This window comes from Vicugna pacos, chromosome 18 (genome assembly GCF_048564905.1).
Source record: "Vicugna pacos chromosome 18, VicPac4, whole genome shotgun sequence".
In the NCBI taxonomy this organism is placed as follows: domain Eukaryota; kingdom Metazoa; phylum Chordata; class Mammalia; order Artiodactyla; family Camelidae; genus Vicugna; species Vicugna pacos.
In genome coordinates, this window is record NC_133004.1 from 18,642,839 (window position 1) to 18,662,353 (window position 19,515).

The window sequence follows — 19,515 nt, forward strand, 5'->3', positions numbered from 1 at the left end:
TCGCGAGGGGCCGGAAGAGCCGGTGGCTTGCGCGCGCCCCGCCCCTCGAGAACAGAGACTGGGCGCCGCGGCCGCTCCGCGCTGGTGGCTCCGGCGTCGCGGTCCGCTCAGCTCCGCGCGCTGCTCGCCCCTCCGTGCACGCCGGGCCCGCCGCTGCCCAGTGCCCAGCCCTGCGCCGCGACCCGGCGCCCCGTCCGCCCGCCCTGAGCGCCACCGTGAACTCGCTCTTCAGGAAGAGAAACAGAGACAAATACAGCCCCACGGTTCGGACCCGCAGGTGAGGAGGCGCCCGCGGGTCGCTCGCTGGGGGTCGCGCTGAGCTGGGAAGCGCCGCTCAGGGCGTGGGGGGAACAGCCGGGTCGCGAGGGCTGCGAGGATGCCCAAGAAGCACTGGCCTGGGGGGCCCAGAGGGCGAGGAACCCAGCCAGGAGTGTGCGACGCGCGGGAACGCGGGGCCCGAGGGCCATCCTTGAGCTGGGAAGCACCGCCAACGTGGGACTCTGCCTTTGGGCACCCGTGGCCTCGCACAGTCACAGCCCTGGGTAGGTGCCAGGTGCTTCCCTGCGTGGTCTGGCCAGACCAGCATAGCCCTCTGCCCCTTCCCCTTGGTGGGTACAGGTTCATGGACCAGACTGTGGAGTGGGCGGTAACCTCTTACCCAATTTTCTCAACAAGAATCTCTTGAGTGTTACCAGTGCCTAGCCCTGTACTTTATAACTCTAAGATGGATGTGGTTGCTGGTCACAGGGTGCTGACCCCCAAGTTATTCTTTAACCTTCAGTTTTCTGGGAGCCTGCTTCTTTGTCTGGAGGAGGGCGGGGTTGCCAGTAAGAGTCAGCATTGAGGTGGGCAGGATCTCCTAGCCTCTGGTCCCAGCTTTGCTACATCTGCTGTGGGCAGATCACGGAACCTCTCAGCCTGTTTCCTCATTTAAAAAGCGGGAATGTTGCTAATATCTTCTGTGCGGGGTGGCTGGGAGGAGCCAATGTAACAACGGAGAGAATGCCCCTACCACATAGGAGGTGCCTACACAGGGCCAGCATCCCCCCACCCCCGCCCCAGCGAAGGGGAGCTCGGAGCCAGGACTTGTGACCTTCACACCCAGGCAGTCCCGACTTGGACTGTACAAGTAAACAGAAATGGGCGAGTGGAGAGCCCCCCTTGGAGAACACCACCCCTCCCTGTTTGCCAGCAGCTGAAACTGGGTGTGAACCCGCTGCTCCCCTCGCCCTGCTTCCTAATGACAGGCGTGGGAGCTGGTGTTCACACCTGAGCTGATGGCAGGGGTCAGGCCCGATGGTGCAGGCCCCCAAGGGCAGTGTCCAGCTCAGCGGGGAGAGGCGTGAGGGGCCTTGGTCCTACCACCCTGCTCATGGCTGAGAGTACAGCCCCAGCCAGCCCCCGCTTCCCAGCTGTGTGACCTGGGGAGCTTCTTGGCTTCTCTGAGCCTCTGTTTTCTCACCTGTAGAATAGGCATAAGAATAGTATTTCCCTGGTAATATTGTTGGCATGAGGATTAAATGAAATAATTCAGGGAAAGGGTTGAGAATTATAGGAAGTGTCGACCCACGGCAGCTACGACGAGTATAACTATCGAATAAATGTGAATAGGCGCCTCCTGTGTGTCTGGGATTGAGCTGGATGCCGTGATGGACAGGCGGTGCACTGCACAACTCCAGGGGTGCCGTTCCTGGGGGGTGGGGGTGGATGTGGGGGAGACACTGACAGTCTCCCTGCACTTGGTGGAATTATGCTTAATTGTGAGTGTGGTTACAGGCTGTCGTGGTGGTGGTGGTGCGAGCCCGGCGAGGGTAGTGGGGAGGGGACGTAGAGCTGGACAGACGAGGTCTCCAGCCTGACGGCTCTGGTGCTCCCTGTCTGAAGTGAGGGCTGTCAGGGTTAGGGTGGAGACCTGGGAGGTCAGGGAGGACTTCCTGAGGAGGTGTTTGACCTGGCATGGGGAGTGGATTGGTTAGATCCACCTCTGAAGTTAGAGTGAATTCTGCCTGTATTTGATTTTGGCCAAGAAATCTGGCCTCACTGTGAGCCTCAGCTTCCCCATTTGTAAAATGGGACTAATTTTGCCCATCCACCCAGACCTGGGTCCCAGTAAACACCCAGCAGCCTGGCCTCACTTCCCAACCTCACCCGGGCAAAGTGCTGCAAGAATGGCCCAGTCCCAGTGAGGGGACCCTGTTGGGGAGGCAGCGCCCAAGGCTTTGAGGGCTGGTGAAAGGGGCACATGTCCTACTAGAAGCCGCCTGGGGTACCCTGGGTGGTTAAGAGCTTAGAGTTTGATGTCATCCAGGTGTGAGGTCAAGCCCCAGCTCTGCATCCTGAACTGTGTGACCTTAGGCAGGTTCTGTCACACCTCTGAGCCTCAGTTTCCTCACCTGTGAAATGGGAGTGATGCGGCAACCCCCAGCTGGTGAGGTCGCTAGGGAATGCAGGTGATGGGCCCGACCACAGACCAGGCTCACCGTGAGTGCCCAGAAAGTCATAGCAGCCAATATTGGTAACCACACCCTGCTGTTAAGGGCAAGGAGGTTGCTAAGACCAGAGCAGCCCAGGCAGCTGGTCTCCCTCCAGCTGTGGAGGCTGTGGCCCAAGTGGGACAGGACATTCATTCACCCCGGCATTCATGTGGGCCCCCTCTTTAAGAAGACACATGGAGAGACACACATGCATGCGTTGCTCAGTGACAACTGGAAAGCTTGAGCAGTTTGGGGGAGGGCACTGTGAGCAAAGCCCCCCTCCCACCGTGTGGGTGACTAGGACCAGCGTAATCCACTCAGCCATTTCTCAACATCTACTGTGCGCCTTGCACGGCCATGGACGTTAGAGCATCTCGTTCTGATCCCGTGCCTGCCAGGCTGGTGATGGTGTCCCATTTCACAGAGTGTAACAGTGAGGCCAGGAGTAAAGGCAGTCACCTTGGGCTCACAGCTCACAAGTAGCCGATGCTGGGGACCTGGGGGCTCTTGCAGAGGGAAACTAGGTCTCCCCACCTGTACCTGGAGCTGGTGGCAGCTGTCTCTGGGGACTTTCCCAGGCTAGATGGTGGAATCCTTGGGGTTTGAATCTCTGACTGCCCAGAAACTCTTTCTCCCTCTCTTCTCTGTGGTTTTGCCCTCACTCTCCTAGTCCTCTTGGCAGAGGAAGTGAGACCTGGTAAATTAGATTCAGAACAGAATGGAGCTGAACCTATAACAATGGCTGCCATGGTGGCATTGCAGGCATTGTCAGGGCAGTCATCTGGGGACAGGAAGTTTGAGGGGAGAGGCTTAGCTCAATTCAAACCATTTAGGTGACACTCTAAGGAGGGTGAGAGGTATCAGAAGGGCCCTGGGGGCTAGGGGAGAAGCTGCCTTGGAGAGCATTTCTTTCCCAGGCTCCTCATCAAGGGGTGAGGCCAGGATTCCGAGCTCCTCTCAGCCCCAGGCAGGGCTGTGCAGGTTGGTGCCAGTGCTACCTGTCACTCTCCCTGCTGTCTGCCCTGGCCTGGCTCGGAGTGGGAAGACTGAAATGGCCCTTGGTCTTTGTTCTCTCTGTGTTTGGTGGGTCTTCTGTCTTCCAGTCTCCTGAGCCTGGGGAGGGAGACCCCTGTTGCCCCTTCCTGCCTCCAGGCAGGCAAGCCCAGCCCTTTCCTCCATGTTTCCCTGCCTCTAGAGCTAGCAGCCCCAGCTGGGCCACCAGACCCCTCCTGTCTGAGCGCTTGCAGTAGCCTGTTCACAGTTCCTGCTTCTGCTCCATCACCCCAGTCCCTTCTCCCAATGGCAGCCAGGGAGCTCTTTGTAAGATGTAGATCTGGTCCTGTCTCCCGCTGCTTAATCCAGTCCCAGGCTGCCCTTTGCTCTCAGGCCCTGGGGCCTGCCACCTTACACAACACAAAACGCTTTCCCCTCACTCTCTCCTTTCCGTACTGTTTCCAGCCCCTTGGCCTTTACTAATGCTGTTCCTTCTGCCTGCAGTGCTCTTCCCGCCCCTCTTCACTCACGTCTCTTCCTCAGTAGGTCTCTGTCCCTTGTGAAGCCCTCCCTAACTTATCTGCTGGGGCAGATCCACCTCCTCCATTGTCTCATCCATCTCCCTTGTCACTCTTATCTCAGTGCCATTTGACTCTGCTTGGTGACACACCTGATGGGAATGAAGATGTGTCTCCCCCAGAGACTGGCAGAGGCAGCCCATGTGCTGAATGAGTGAATGAATGAATGAGGGTGAGCCATGGAGGACTGCTAAGATTCTCCTCCACCCCCCTGAAACATCTCACAGGAGCACATGCTGGTGCGGGCACACACACACCCCCACCAAGAAGTGGGGTGGGTGGGGCTTCTATCTAGTGGAAAGAAAGGTCTTCAAGGACTTGAGCTGAGAGCCTACCACCCCCTGCCTCCATCTCCCATCTTCTGTGTGCTCTGTACACAAGCGGCAACAAGGCAACAATGCGGGAGATAAGTGCCGAGATAATGGAGGCAACAGGCTTCTGGAGGAGGGGGTGGGTGAAGAGGGAGCACCTAGGGGCATGAGTTGGACAAAGTGTGTGTCCCTGAGCACAAGCCTGCAAAGGCATCATGTTGCATGAACAAAGCAGACTGATAAAGGACACAGCACGTTTGTGGGCATTTAAAAACATTCATACAAAGGAATTCCATATAGTGTTTCTGGATGCAGACACAGATATGTATTGAAAGTCTAAATCAGGCTTAGGAAGAAACCAGCAGCTCCAAAATTACCCTACCCCAGGGGAGGGGCTCAAGGGATAATGAAAGATAACATTGGTTTTGTTTTGTTTTGTTTTGTTTTGTTTTAACAAAATCTGAAGCACATTTGGCCTTGTGGGAACATCAGCTGAGTCTGGGTGGTAGGATTGCTTTAGGTATTTTTCTGCATGTTTGAGCTAGGTCAAGAGTTTTCAAGTTTTTTACGGTGAGGGGCCGGATGGACTTGGGAGCTGGCAGCGGGAACAGTGGAGGGAAGCCCACAGTCCTGCACCTGAGTCCTGTCAGCAGGGACAGAAGGGGTCTGGGGGAGGAAGAGGAGCTGGCCTCAGGAGACGAAGGTGCCCAAGGCCTGGGGATAAGGATGCGGGGCCAGCAGGAGGGCTCTGGATGGGGAGACAAAGAGTCTCAGAAGTGGGGAGGGAATGACCGGCGGTGAACGGGGAAAGCTGTGAACACTTGGGAGGCTCTGAGATTGAGTCCTAGCTCTTTTTTTTTCCAAAAACTTTATTCATTTATGTGTTTATTTCACAATATCATATTTTTAAATTATAGTTGATATACAGTATTATATGTTACAGGTATACAGTATAGTGATTCACAATTTTTAAAGGTTACACTCCATTTATAGTTACTATAAAATATTGGCCATATTCCCCATTGTGTACAATACATGCTTGTAGTTTATTTTATACCTGATAATTTGTACCTCTTACTCCTCCACCTCCATCTTGCCCCTCCTCCTTCCCTCTCCTCACTGGTGACCACTAGTTCCTTCTCTACATCTGTGAGTCTGCTTCTTTTCTGTTATATTCACTAGTTTGTTATATGTTTTTAGACTCTACATGTAAATGATATCTTACAGTATTTGTCTTTCTCTGTCTGACTTATTTCATGTAGCATAATGCCCACCAAGTCCATCCATGCTGTACACCAGAAACTAATACACCATTTTAAATCAACTGTACTTAAATTAAAAAGCAAACAAACAAACAAACAAACATCCCATTTAAAATATGGGCAGAAGAACTGAACAGACATTTTTCCAAAAGAGGAAATGCAAATGGCCAACAGGAACATGAAAAGTTGCTCAACATCACTAACATCAGGGAAACGCAAGTCCAAATCACAGTGAGACACCATCTCACGCCTGTCAGAATGGCCATCATCAAAAAGAACACAAATAACAAATGCTGGCAAGGGTGTGGGGAAAAGGGAACCCTTGTATGCTGTTGGTGGGAATGTAAATTGGTGCAGCCACCATGGAAAACAATATGGAGTGTGGCTGAAAAATCCCACTCCTGGGCATATATCCGAGAAAAACAAAGACATTAATTCAAAAGGATACATACACCTCACTATTAACAGCAGCACCATTTATAATTGCCAAGATATGGACGCATCCCAGGTGCACATCAATAGATGAATGGATGAAGAAGATATAATGTATATATGCAATGGAATACAACTCACCCAAAAAAAGGATATCTTGCCATTTGCGGCCCTTCATTCACTTTTTTTTTGTCACTTCAAAAACCACAATTTTATAGCTGGCATAAACATTTTCATTGCATCAAAAACAACAACATACCTAGAAGTAAACTTAACCAAGGAGGTTACCCTACACTCTGAAAACTGTAAAACACTGATGAAGGAGGTGAAGATGATACAAAGAAATGGAAAGATATCTTGTGCTCTTGGATTAGAAGAATCAACATTACCAAAAATGGCCATACTACCCAAAGCAATCTACAGATCCAGTGGAACCCCTGTCAAAATTGACATTTTTCACAGAACTAGAACAAACAATTCCAAAATGTATATGGAACCATAAAAGACCCCTAATTGCCAAAGCAATCTTTTGTAGGTCTTTTTTTCCCTCTTCTTTTTTTTCTCTTTTCATGTGGTTTGATGACGAGAGAAGTTCCTTTAACATTTGTTGTAAAGCTGGTTTGGTGGTGCTGAATTTTTTTAGCTTTTGTTTATCTGTGAAGCTTTTGATTTCTCCATCAAGTCTGAGTAAGAGCCTTGCTGGATAGAGTATTCTTGGTTGTAAATTTTTCCCTTTCATCACTTCAAATATATCATGCCAGTCCTTTCTGGCCTATAGAGTTTCTGCTGAAAAGTCAGCTGATAACCTTATGGGAGTTCCCTTGTGTGTTATTTGTTGCTTTTCCCTTGCTGATTTTATTATTTTTCTCCTTATCCTTAGGTTTTGTCGGTTTGATTCCTGTGTGCCTTGGTGTGCTCCTTTTTGGGTTGATCCTGTGTGAAACTCTCTGTGCTTCCTGGACTTGGGTGACTGTTTCCTTTCCCAAGTTAGGGAAGTTTTCAGTGATAATCTCTCCAAAAATTTTCTCAGGTCCTTTTTGCTCTTTCTGGGACCCCTATAATGTGAACATTAGTGCGCTTCATGTTGTCCCAGAGCTCTCTTAAACGATCCTCATTTCCTTTCATTCTTTTTTCTTTTTTCTGTTCTGCAGTAGTGATTTCCACTAATCTGTCTTCTAGCTCACTGATCCATCCGTTCTTCTGCCTCATTTAGTCTATTCTTGGTTCCTTCTAGTGTGTTAATCATTTCAGTGATTTTATTCTCCAGCTCTGGGTGTTCTCTATATTTTCCAGCTCTTTGCTAAAAACTTTGCTCTGTGCTTCTATACTCCTCTGAACATCTTTGCCATCATCACTCTAACCTCTTTCTCAGATAAATTGCCTGTCTCCTCATCACGTATTTCTTCTTCTGGGATTTTGTCTTGTGCCTTGGGCTGGGAGATGTTCCTCTGCCTCCTCATATTGTCTAGATTTCTGTTTGTATTTTTAGGTAGGTCAGTTATGTTTCTCGATCTTGGAGAGGTGGCCCTCTGGGAGATGTTCTGTGCATCCCAGCAATACGTTCCTCTCTTGTCACCCAAGGGGCAGCGTCCAGCCCATCCCACTGTAGAGTCTGGCCTGTGTTTGTGGATTCCTTCCACAGGCTTTGGGGTTGTTGTTTTCTTACTTCTGGTATCTGCTCCCTGGTGGATGAGGCTGGACTAGAGGTTTATGCAGGTTTCCTGGCAGGAGGAGTCGGTGCCTGCCCACTTCTGGGTGGAGCTTGGTCCTGGTCCTCTGGTGGTAGGGCCTTATCTAGGGTCCTGTCTAGAGGCAGTTTGTGGCTCAGGAAGTCTGCTGATGCATGGGGCTGTGTTCCCACCCAGTTTGTTGTTTGGCCTGAGGCTTCCCAGCACTTAAGCCTACAGGCTGTTGGGTGGGGCTGGGTCTTGGTGCTAATGGTCCAATCAAGATGTCAGCCTCAGGAAAGCTCATGTAGATGAACACTCTTCCGCCACCAGCTTTTGTGTCCCCTGGGTGAGCCGCAGCTATCCCCTGCCCCCCAAGGAGACCTTACAGAACCAGCAGGCAGGTCTGACCCAGGTTCCTATGAAATCACTGCCTCTACCCTTGGACCTGGCGCATGCAAGATTCAGTGTACACTTCCCAAGAGAATGAGGTCTCTGTTTCCCCCAGTCCCATGGGGCTTCTGGGGCTAAGCCCCACTGGCCTTCAAAACCAGATGTCCTGGTATCTCCTCCTCCCAATGCCAGGACCCTGGGCTGTGGAGCCTGACGTGGGGCTCAGAGCTCTCACTGCCGTGGGAGGGCCTCTGCGGCTCAATTGTTCTTCAGCTTGTGAGTCGCCCACCCAAGGGGTATGGGGCCCGATTATATCGTGAGCACACCCCTCCTACAGTCCCCCTGTGTTTCCCTCTTTATGTTTCCAGTTGAAGATCTTTTTTGCTAGGTTTGAGTCTTTTTTCCCAATGATTGTTTAGCAGTCAGTTGTGGTTTTGCTGTAGTCATGAGGAGAGGCGAGCTCGTGGTCCCACCACTCTACTGTCTTGACCAGAAATCCTAGGAGAAACCTTTTTTTAAAAAACTAAACTATGAACTTTGGTCTGTCTCCCCAGTCCCCTCGATGTCCTCTTTCTGTTCCAGGACCCCAGGTTGCATTTAGTCGTCACGTCTCCCTCGTCTCTTCCTGCCTGACAGTTTCTCGGCCTTGTCTTTTGTGACTGGTCACTTGGTGAGGTCTCGTTAAGTATTTCGTAGAACACCCCTCAATTTGGGTTTGTCTGCCAGCTCCCAGCCATGAGATGGAGGTTGTGCATTACTGGGGAGGATTCCGAGGGAGGGATGTGTTCTCCATGGTGCCGGCGTCTGGATTCCACTGCGTGGATGCACCTTCTCCCTGGCGGTGTTCACCTTGCTGTCCTCGTGCTGTGAAGTTACTGTTTTTCAGAAGGAATCTGTTTTACAAGACCAGGCGCCGCTGGCCAGCAGGAGTCCCCAGGAGAGAAAGGGGGACCATGGCGGAACCCTGTACACAGACCAGGGACCAATGTAAGGAGTCAGCTTTGTTGTGAATGGCAACCCCTGTGGGGAGTAAAACACAGTGGATATGTGTTCGTGAATGAATGGTCATTGTCACCATTTACGGGGCTCCTTGAATGTGGAAGGCGGTGTGGGCACACCAGGGCGGCTGGTCAGCGACAAGGTGAGGCACAGGTTGGTAAGAGAATTCACCAGAGATAAAACATGAGAATAGAAGGGAGTTTATTAGGGTACGCTGCCATAGGCAACAGCGGGCCACACAGGCAAGAGGTGCCTGTGTGAGCCCCAACGGCCGGTTACTGGGGTGTTTTACAAGGTCAGGTCACAAGGCGCCTGATCGGCTTGTGCACAGGGCTCTGATTGGCTGTAGGTGAGGTGAGAGGTTTAGGGTCTGTGAAGAGTGGTGGGGTTTATAACTCTGACAAGGTGGGCTGAAATGAACCAGCCTGAGCTACTGTGAGATTATTACCTAGGGCTATTAGTTTGTTAGGGGAAACACACCTAGTAAAGAATGTGCTTTATCTGTTGAGGGATCACAGGCAGACATCTGAGAGCCCAGGAATGGGGGTCATTGGACTTTGAAGAACGTCTGTTGGTCCAACAGTAGGTGATTAGAATGAATATTTATGGAGTGTCTCCGGTGTGCCGGGCTCATGAACTTATATGATGTCTAATCCGTTTTTGGGCCCCTAGAGGCTGCTCTGAACCTCCAGCTCAGTCCTCGAGTCCCAGAGTGGTCTTCGAAACCTGATTCCAGTGTTTCTGGAACTGACTCTGACCCTTCCCTTCCCACTTCACTTACCTAGAGAAGATGTATCTCACCCATTTGACAGATGATAAAACCAAGGCCCAGAAATATAAAGTAGCTCCTCCAAGGTTACACTGATGTTTGGTGCAGTCAGGATTTGAACCCTATCTGGCTCCAGACACCAGCTGCCCCCTGTGTGACCTTGGGCGGGTGCCTTCACTTCAGAGGGCCTCTGTCTGCCCATCTGTGTAATGAGCAGGTGGGGCTGGATGACTTCAGGGGCACCTTCTAGTGCCCTTGGCCACTGCCCTCAGCACCTATGTCTGTGTTAAACTCCTGAGTAAATGGAGGGAGGCTGGATATGTCCTTCTCCCAGCGTGTCACTTTGATCTGCCTCCCTGGTCCCTTCCCTTCTCTAAGGTGGGCAGGGGCATCTCAGCTTTCTTGGCTCAGCCAGGAGACTTTCGTGTCCGTGGCTGGGACAGGACTGAGAAGAGGTTGAGAGGGAAGGGCTGGATCTGGGCCTTCGTCAGCCAGGCTGGCGGTCCCCAGGGGCCTCTTCTGGCTGCCTTGGTGTGGCTCGCTAGCGAGGTGAAAAGCTGGACCGGCCCAGCCAGTTCCCGGCCCTCTTGGGATCTGCGCCCCCTCCCTGCTGGTGCCCGACCTGCCCGCATTCCTGTGCTCCTGGCACAGGGCTCTGCAGCTCTCAGGGGGACACAGGTCCGCTCCCGTGGCCAGCTGGATGGGGGCGGGGAATGCAGGACCCTTTGGGGCCTCTCATTCAGGACTCCAAACCCAAAAGGCAGAAGTGCTGAGACTGTGCTCCACAGGCCTGGATTGGAATCCCAGCTCCACCCCGCTTTCTGGCAGTGGGACCGGGGCCAAGTTATCTAGTTGCTCCGTGCCTCTGTTTCCCCATCTGTAAAGTGGGAGAGCAGTGCTACTTCACGGGGTGTTAGGATTAAATGAGCTAATCTTTCTGTGATTTGCTTGGCACCAGCCGGGCACATGGTCAACCCTCTGTTGAGTGTTAACCAGCATCTTCCAGGCTGTTGGGCATAAGGTGGAGCTGTCCCAGCCTCCACGGAAAACAGGATAAAAGGCGGGACCCATTCAAGGGGGTGGGGGAAGAAGGAAACCCCTATCACTTTTAAATGGCACTTGCCAATGTTTTTGGTAACAGCTTTGAGATATAACTCACATACCATAGAGTTCACTCATTTAAAGTGTACAATTCAATGTTTTTTAGTATATTCACTGAATTATCAACCATCACTATAATCAATTTTAGAGCATTTCATCACCTTAGAAACCCACACCCTTTAGCACTCACTCCCCACCTAATCCCCAACCCTACCCCAGCCCCTGGCCACCACGAGTCTACTTTCTGCTTCTATGAATTTGCCTATTCTAGACATTTCATATAACTGGAATCATTCAATATGTGACCTTTTGTGTCTGGCTTCTTTCACTTAGCATTTGTGGTTTCAGGGTTTCCCCATACTGTAGTGTGTATCAGCATTGCATTCATTTTTTTGGCAGAATTGTATACCATTCTGTGCATGGTCCACATTGTATCTATTCATCAGTTGAACATGTTGTTTCCACTTTCTGTCTCTTGTAAGTAGTCCTGCTGTGAACATTTGTGTACAAGTCTTTGTGTGGACCTGTGTTTTCATCTCTCCTGGGCAGATGTCAAGTAGAATTGCTGGGTCGTGGGCACCTTGATGTTTACCAACTTTAAGACTGTTTTCCGAAGCGGCTGTACCATTTTACAGTCCAGTCAGCAGTGTGTGCGAGTTCTGATTTCTCCACATCCTTGCCAACAATTGTTATTGTCTATTTGATTATTGCCATCCTAGTGGGTGAGCGATGGTATCCCATTGGGGTTTGGGGCATGTGGCCTTTAAGTGAATCTGTTGAGCACCTGTGGTGGGGTGGCAGCCCAGCAGGACTGTCACGTGGTGTTGTTAACCAGCCTGGTCTCTGGGGCCTGCCTGGGTTAGAATTCTGGCACTGACATTTAAATGCTGTGTGACTTTGGGAAAGTTACTGAACCTCTCTGGTCCTCCATTTTCACATCAGTAAAGTGGAGATAATAATATGATCACCCACTTGGCCACCACCTACCTGAGGTGGTAATGAAGATTAAGAAGGGAGCAGGGAGCCTGGCTGTAGAAAGTAAATGTGAGCTCATACTACTGTGGTGATGGTGGTGGTTGCTGTTTGTTGGCTCTTCTCAGCACCCCTATGAGTAGCTGTAGCCCAGTGTTTGATCATGTGGCCTCTGGAACAAGACTGTCTGAGGAGACGATCCTGGCTCCCATTCATAAGCTGTGTGACCCTGGGCAGGTGCCTTGTCATCTCTGAACCTTACTTGCCTCGTCTGTAAAGGGGCAGACAAACCTCCCCCAGGGGCTTATAGTGAGGATGCTGTCAAAGTAATGCCCATGAATGTGTCTGCTGTCTGGTTAGGTGTGTGCAATAAGTGTCAAATTACCATAATGACTCTGCTGTCGCTCTCAGGTGACAGACTGAGGCATCTTGAGGGTAAGGTGCTTGCCTGGGATGGTCCAAGCAGTAAGTGGCCTAACAGGACTTGGAACCAACGCCTGTCTGACCATAAGCTCCTGCTGAGCTGTCCTTTGTTCTCCAGCAGGACTACCAGGTCCCTGGGGCTGGCTGTCCCCTCACCCCGGGTCCCTTCTAGTGCTGGGCTTCAGCTAGAATAACGGGCGGGCCAGGGAGGGATCCAGAAGGTGCTTTCTCAAACCTGCCCTATCCAGCTGGTTTGGGCACTGGCCTTGCCCTGAGGTGGAGCCGGTATGAGCTCCAGAGGAGCAAAGTCCCCCACCTGACCCACCCTGCAGGTTCCCAGTCGTGGCCCAAACCATCATGGGTTAAATTTTTTGGTTGAGACTCACCACGTCTGACTGGTGAGGCCAGGCTGATGGTGAGTGGCTGGGGTAGGGCTGAGGGGCAGAAGTGCTCACTGTCCCCATGGGGTCTGCTCAGCCTGGGATGCAGGCGATGGGGGTCGGCCCATGACCTGGCAGCCTTACCTCGCCTCACTCAGATCCTCCATCAACAACGTCCTTTTCTGAGCCTTCCTGGACACTCACTAAATACCAGCTTTCTCCACTGCAGGACTTCTCAGAGCCTTTATTGGCTCATGAATGTATTGCGGGGTTGGGTTTTCCTAACCACCTTGACTGACAAAGCCTTCATTTCAGGGGTAATTTATAGGACTGGGGTTCCTGGGACCCCACTTTGAGAAAGACTCCCTCTTTGGTTGACTTTGCAGAGGGTGTGTCCTGGGTCTTATTCCCTAAGACTCCCCTCCTTCCCACTTCCCCTCCCCGAGTTCCTGTGTGTCCAGGCCTGGCACAGAGCAGACCCTCAGGCAAGTTTTGGGACATGGCTGGACAGACTCACAGCTTCTGTGTGCTGGCCTGTTTCAGCACACCTCTCTGACTCCCCCCGACTCCAGTATAGCTGCAGTGTTGGCGCTGAAACCCTGGAGGGTAGCAGGGTCCCCTGGGGAGCCTGTAAAAATAACAGCAATAATGATACAGCTTCTTGGGTCCTGCCCTGGAGATCCAGATTCAGAGGGTCTGGATTAGGGCTCGGGAATCTTAATGTTTCATGTCACCGTAGGTGCGTCCCAGGCCTTGATTTGAGGAATTCCACTCTGAAGAGCTGGTAGCCCCCTCTGCTTGAGGGTCAAGAGCCCTGCCCTGGCCACACCCCAAGGGACATGTCTAGGACCTGCCTCTTTTGTGGCCTTTCCTCACTGGAGCCTTCTGCCCACAAACCCTAGACTCCTCTTCATCCTTCAGATCCCAGCCACCACCACCTCCTCCAGGAAGCCTTCCTTGACCACCCTCGTCCCCACCCAGCCAGTCAGGAGGCTCCCTTGGTCATACCTGCCTCAGTCTCATGACTATTTCTGTAAATGCTGGTTTCCTCCGAGTCTGGGGGTAAACTCTCAGAGGGCAAGGCTGTATCTGTGTGCAGTACTGGGCCAGGCACACACTAAGTACTTGAGTGTGGGTGGAATGAAACTTTTGGGCTCTTAGCTGCTCAGGTCCCACTGTGGAGTTGGTATACAAGGATCTTTGATGGAGACAGGGGACTGACTGCTAATCTTGATTATCGCTGGCTGGCTGTATGACATTGGCCAAGTTGCTTTTCCTCTCTGGTCTTTGTTTCTTCCTTTGTTTAAAGAAAAGAACAAAGTTGGCGTTGGACAATGATCAGAAAGTCTCTATAACAACTCTAATCATGAACTTTTGTGAGACTTACCGGGTGCCCAGCTCTTTGCCTGCATAACCTCACTCTCATTCCTAACACCCCACTGGGAGAGGTGCAATTATTCCGTCTGATAGCAGGAAGCAGAGGCACAGAGAGGGACAGCAGCTTGGCCAAGTCACACAGCCAGAACCCACATCTGGTTCCAGAGCCAAGGTCTTCACTCCCACAGTAGTGTTTGCCAGAGTTGTCTGTGATGTGATATCGGGGGGGGGGTGCTGACAGATGTAACGGGAGAGAACACGGACTCTCCCGTGTTCTGAACATGTGACTGAGAAAGCTGTTCTGATTTCAGGTCTCTCTCAGAGGCTCTGAGAACACCCAGGAGGTCTTAACTTGGTGCTAGCTCTGCTCGAACTTGGCTGCGCAACACGCCAATCTATGCTTTTAAGCAGGAGAGGGTAGGTCTCAGTTTCGATGTTTGCAGGTGGCCTAGTGTCCAGCTAGAACTTCATGCTGTCATTTGATTTCCAGCCTAGATGCTGAGATTCTGCATTGGCAAAGCCCAAGCCCAGGCTGTCTGAAGGAGGCAGAACTGCTTTCAGCTGCACGCAGGGCCAGGCCCAGGTGGAACCACCATGCAGTGTTTCAGAGAGGTGGGCTCAGCATCGCCCTGCAGTCAGTTGGAAATGTGCAGGTCAGGCCTTGCTCACACTTCACTGGAGACCATGCCCCCTGCTAGCGCACCTGCTGAGTCCACTCAGCTTTGGAAATTCAAACTGAAAGAAAGCCAACCATCCATAACTTCTTTAAAATAGTTAAGGAACCATTCACTGCTGATCACATGGAATGCAGTGAATGAGGCTGCAAACCTTGTCTTATACCACATTCCCTCAAACGTTTTTAGAGACAAATTTGACACGCAAAACTCCATAAAATATAGAAGAAAACATGGAAGAAAGTCAACATAATCTCGGATTTGGTCACGTAGAACCTAAGCTTTGAGTTTCAACACACGACACAAAAAGGCAATCTACAAAGGAAAATAAGCAATACTATGGACTTTATCAAATGAAATGTTTCTACTCTGTGAGAGATGTTGTTCAGGACATTGGAATACAAGTACACACTAGGAGTAAAATTATTTGCAAGCACATGTCTCAGAAAGATTTTGTCTCAAAATATGCAAAGAACTCTAATGCAAACAACCCTATTCCAAATAGGGAAAGATCTGAATGGACACCTGGCCAGAGAAGATACAGATACCATACCACATTATGCCCAGGATGGGGGAGGGAGGGGCCAGAAACACAATGTCCAGCTCAACTCCTGAGTTCTGTGTGACCCTGGTCTAGTTCTATATGGAAATAGTAGTACACAAAGCTAGGGCAAACATGTTCAATGTTAAAGACAGAAGGATTTAATTCTTGAGTCAGGAGCAAAGCCTGAAACCTGGCCTTCACCGCTGTTACAGTATACTGGAAGTTCTACCCAGTTTTGAGAAAAAAAGCCATACGTGTGTAAATGGAAAAAAAGAAAACTGTGTCTATTCAGGGAACTCAGATCACATCCTCTCATATATAAAACTTACTATAATCAACACAAAAATATTTAAGCTAATCAACTAATTCAGCAAAGTTACATATTCATAATAGTCTATCTTTTTTGTATACACTCACAATAAATAATCTGAAAAATAATTCATGAAACCACTTCCATTTCCAATAACATCAATATTTCTATCCAGGAATATATTTCATCAACATACAAGACTTGTTTTTATGGAGGTAAAGTTGTCTGTACGTTTGAAATTACTGGAAAGTAAATTACTTTTCAAGACACCATGTCAATACCATGCCAGAAATGCTAAGAAAACAGCAGATTTCCACACAGAAGCCAAGCCTTACCCGGATCCAGTTCACCCAAGCTCCACACAATTTAGAGGCACTGTGGAAAGGCTTTATGAGGATCCACTCTCTTCTGTGCTGTGGATGACCTGGGTGTGGTAGAAACAGTGGTATTTTTTTTAATTCCAATTTTTCACATCATTCTACCACAAACCAATTAGAAATAATAAATGAATTCAGAAGTTTCAAAATCAATACACAGAAATCATCTGCATTTCTAAACACTAATAATGAACCATCAGAAAGAGAAAGAAAACAGTCCTATTTATAATTGCATCAAAAAGAACAAAATACCTAGGAGTAAATTTAACCAAGGCCATGAAAGCCCTGCACGCTGAATACTTTGAAACATTGATGAAGAAATTGAAAAAGACACAAATAAATGGAAAGATACCCCGAACTCATGGATGGAAGAATTAATTTTGTTAAAATGTCCATTCTACCCTTAAGGACTGTATAAACAGTGAATACAATCCCTATCAAAATCCCAATGGCATTATTCACAGAAATAGAGCGAATCACCCTAATATTTGTGTGGAACCACAAAGGACCCCGAATAGCCAAAGTGGCCTAAGAAAGAACAGGCTGGAGGCATCTCCTGACTTCACACTACAATACGAAGCTACGGTCACCAAAACAGTGTGGAACTGGGATGAAAACAGGCACGTGGAGCAGAGGAACAGAACACAGAGCCCAGAAATAAACCTACACCTATGTGGCCGGAACACCCCAAGGGGAAGGACAGCGCCCTCAGCAGGAAGTGCTGGGAAAAGAGGACACCACATGCCACGTGCTGTCTACACCAGACACAAAACAGATAAAACCCCAGTTTTCCACACCCCAAGCCCACCTGGGTCGTCTGAAGATGGACTCACCCGACCCCCCAGCAGTCAGCTGCACACAGGGAGCTTCTCCCCACTTGTCCTCAGCTTTTCCTCCTGGAAGCACCAGGGTCATCAGGAAATCCAGCTTCTGTCAGCATGGACGCAGCCCCGCCTTGTCCTGAAGCCACAGCCCCAGAATCCTAAGGAGACTGAGCTCCTGTTGCATAGACGCTGACCTGCAGTTTTTCCCCAGAGCGCAGCCCTGGTGGGGCCTGAGGAGAGACAGCTCCTCAGCACAGAGCCAAGTCCATGGTGGAAGCCACATGGGTAAGAGGTGCAGGCTCAGCGCCACCCTGTGGTCAGTGCAGAGAGAGCAGGGCCAAGTTCACAGTCCAGTGGAGACATTGCCCCCTGCTGGCAGAAGTGCTGAATCCATTAAACTGGAAATTCAAACTGAAATGGAGACAATGTCCCTTAACGTCTCCAAAAATAGTTAAGGAACAATTAATGGGAGACCGTATGGAATGAAGTGAGTGTAGCCGTAAGCCTTATGACTTATACCGAACTCACTCAAAATTATCGATAGACAAATTTGAAATGCAGAACTATTGAAATTATAGAGGTAAACATGGAAGAACATTTACATGACCTTGGGTTCAGTCATGTAGATCATGAGCTTTGAGTTTTATCACACAACACAGAAAGCCAACTTACAACAGAAAAACAAGGAATATAACAGACTTTACAAAATTAAAGATTTCTACTCTAGGAAAGACGTTATTCAAAAAAACCAAAAGACAAGCCACAAACTGAGAGAAAAATATTTGTGAAGCACATATCTGATAAAGGATTTGGACTCAAAATATACAAAGAACTCTAAAACAACCCCATAAAAGTGGGTAAAGATCTGAACAGGTGCCTAGCCAAAGAAGACGTACAGATACGCTCAGCATCCTGCACTATTAAGGAATTACAGATTAAAATCATGAGCTATCACAGCACACCTATTAGAACTGCTAAACTCCAAAAATATGAAAATACCAGTTGCTGGTGGTGAGGAACAAGAACTCTCCTTCATTGCTGGTGGAATGCACGTACAGCCACTTCATAAGACAGGTGGGCGGTTTCCCCCAAAGCTAAACAAGTCTCACCTTGGGATCCAACAATCTTGCTTCCAGCAAATGCTTTGAAAACTTATGTCCAAATGCAAACAAGGCTGTAATTATGCATAGCAGCTTTACTCACAGTGGGTAAAAACTTGAAGAGATCAGGATGTCCTTTAATAGATGAATGCATAAGCAAACTGGGGTACATCCATGTCAAGGGGACCAGAATATGGATTAAGGAGTGTCATAGGATGGACTATGCAATGTGACACAGAATCAAACTGTATTAGAAATGTGTGGGGAAAAAAAGAAATGTATGGAAAAAACTCGATGGTGGAGCAAAAAATGCTGACTTAAATTAACATTGGAAATGAATAAAATCTGTATTGAATTAAGTTTTGTTAATTAGCAGTTGTAACAGGAACTTTCATTCACTGCTGGTGGGGTGCCTAATGGGACAGCCATTGAACATCTTTTCGTGTGTTTACTGGCATTGGACTTGGCAATGATTTCTTGGGTATGGCACCAAAAACACAGGCAATAAAACAAAAATATAAATAAATTAGACTTCATCAAAATTTAAACTTTTGTGCTTCAAAGGACACTATCAAGAAAGTAAAAAGACAACGTACAGAATGGGAGAAAATATTTGCAAATTGTATGTCTGATAAGAGGTCTTGTCTCCAGAATATATAAAGCGCTCTTACAACTCAGCAACAAAAAGGTAAATAAACCAAATTTAAAATGGACAAAGGACTTGAGCAGACTTTCCTCCAAAGAAGATACACAAATCACACAACATTACTAGCCGTCAGGGACCTGCAGATCAAAATCACAGGGAGGGGTCATTTCGCATCTGTTAGAATAGCTGTTATCAAAAAAATGGACATAACAAGTTGGCAAAGATATGGAGAAATTGGAACCCTAGTATATTACTGATGGAAATGTGAAATGTTGCAGCCACTTTGGAAGACAGTTTGACAGATCCTCAAAAAGATAAACATAGAATTAACTTATAATCTACAAAAGCCACCCCTAGGAATATACACAAAAGAACTGAAAACAGATATTCAAACAAAAAGTTGTACAGGAATGTTCAGAGCAGCACTGTTCTCAAGAGTGAAAAGGATTTGCAGCAACATGGATGCTCCTGGAGAATGTCATTCTAAGTGAAGTAAGCCAGAAAGAAAAAAAAATACCATATGAGATCGCGCATATGTGGAATCTTAAAAAAAAAAGCATAAATACAAAACAGAGATAGACTCATAGACATAGAATACAAACTTGTGGTTGCCAAATGGGCGGGGGATGGGAAGGGATAGACTGGGATTTCAAAATTGTAGAATAGATAAACAGGATTATACTGTATAGCACAGGGAAACATACACAAGATCTTATGGTAGCTCACAGAGAAAAAACTGACAATGAATATATATATGTTCGTGTATAACTGAAAAATTGTGCTCTACACTGGAATTTGACACAACATTGTAAAATGATTATAAATCAATAAAAATGTTAAAAAGAAGAACGAGTGAAAAGGTGGAAATAACCCAAACATCCACCTCAAGATGAATGGATAAACAGAACG

The 19,515-nt window shown here is 48.7% G+C and overlaps 1 long non-coding RNA gene across 1 annotated transcript; it reads left to right on the forward strand.

Moving 5' to 3' along the window:
- Positions 1-50: 50 nt before the first annotated feature.
- On the forward strand, positions 51-19,455 carry LOC140687038 (uncharacterized). Its single transcript, XR_012061061.1, has 2 exons — positions 51-277; positions 14,622-19,455. It is a non-coding gene; the product is annotated as an uncharacterized lncRNA (long non-coding RNA).
- The last annotated feature ends 60 nt before the right edge of the window (positions 19,456-19,515 follow it).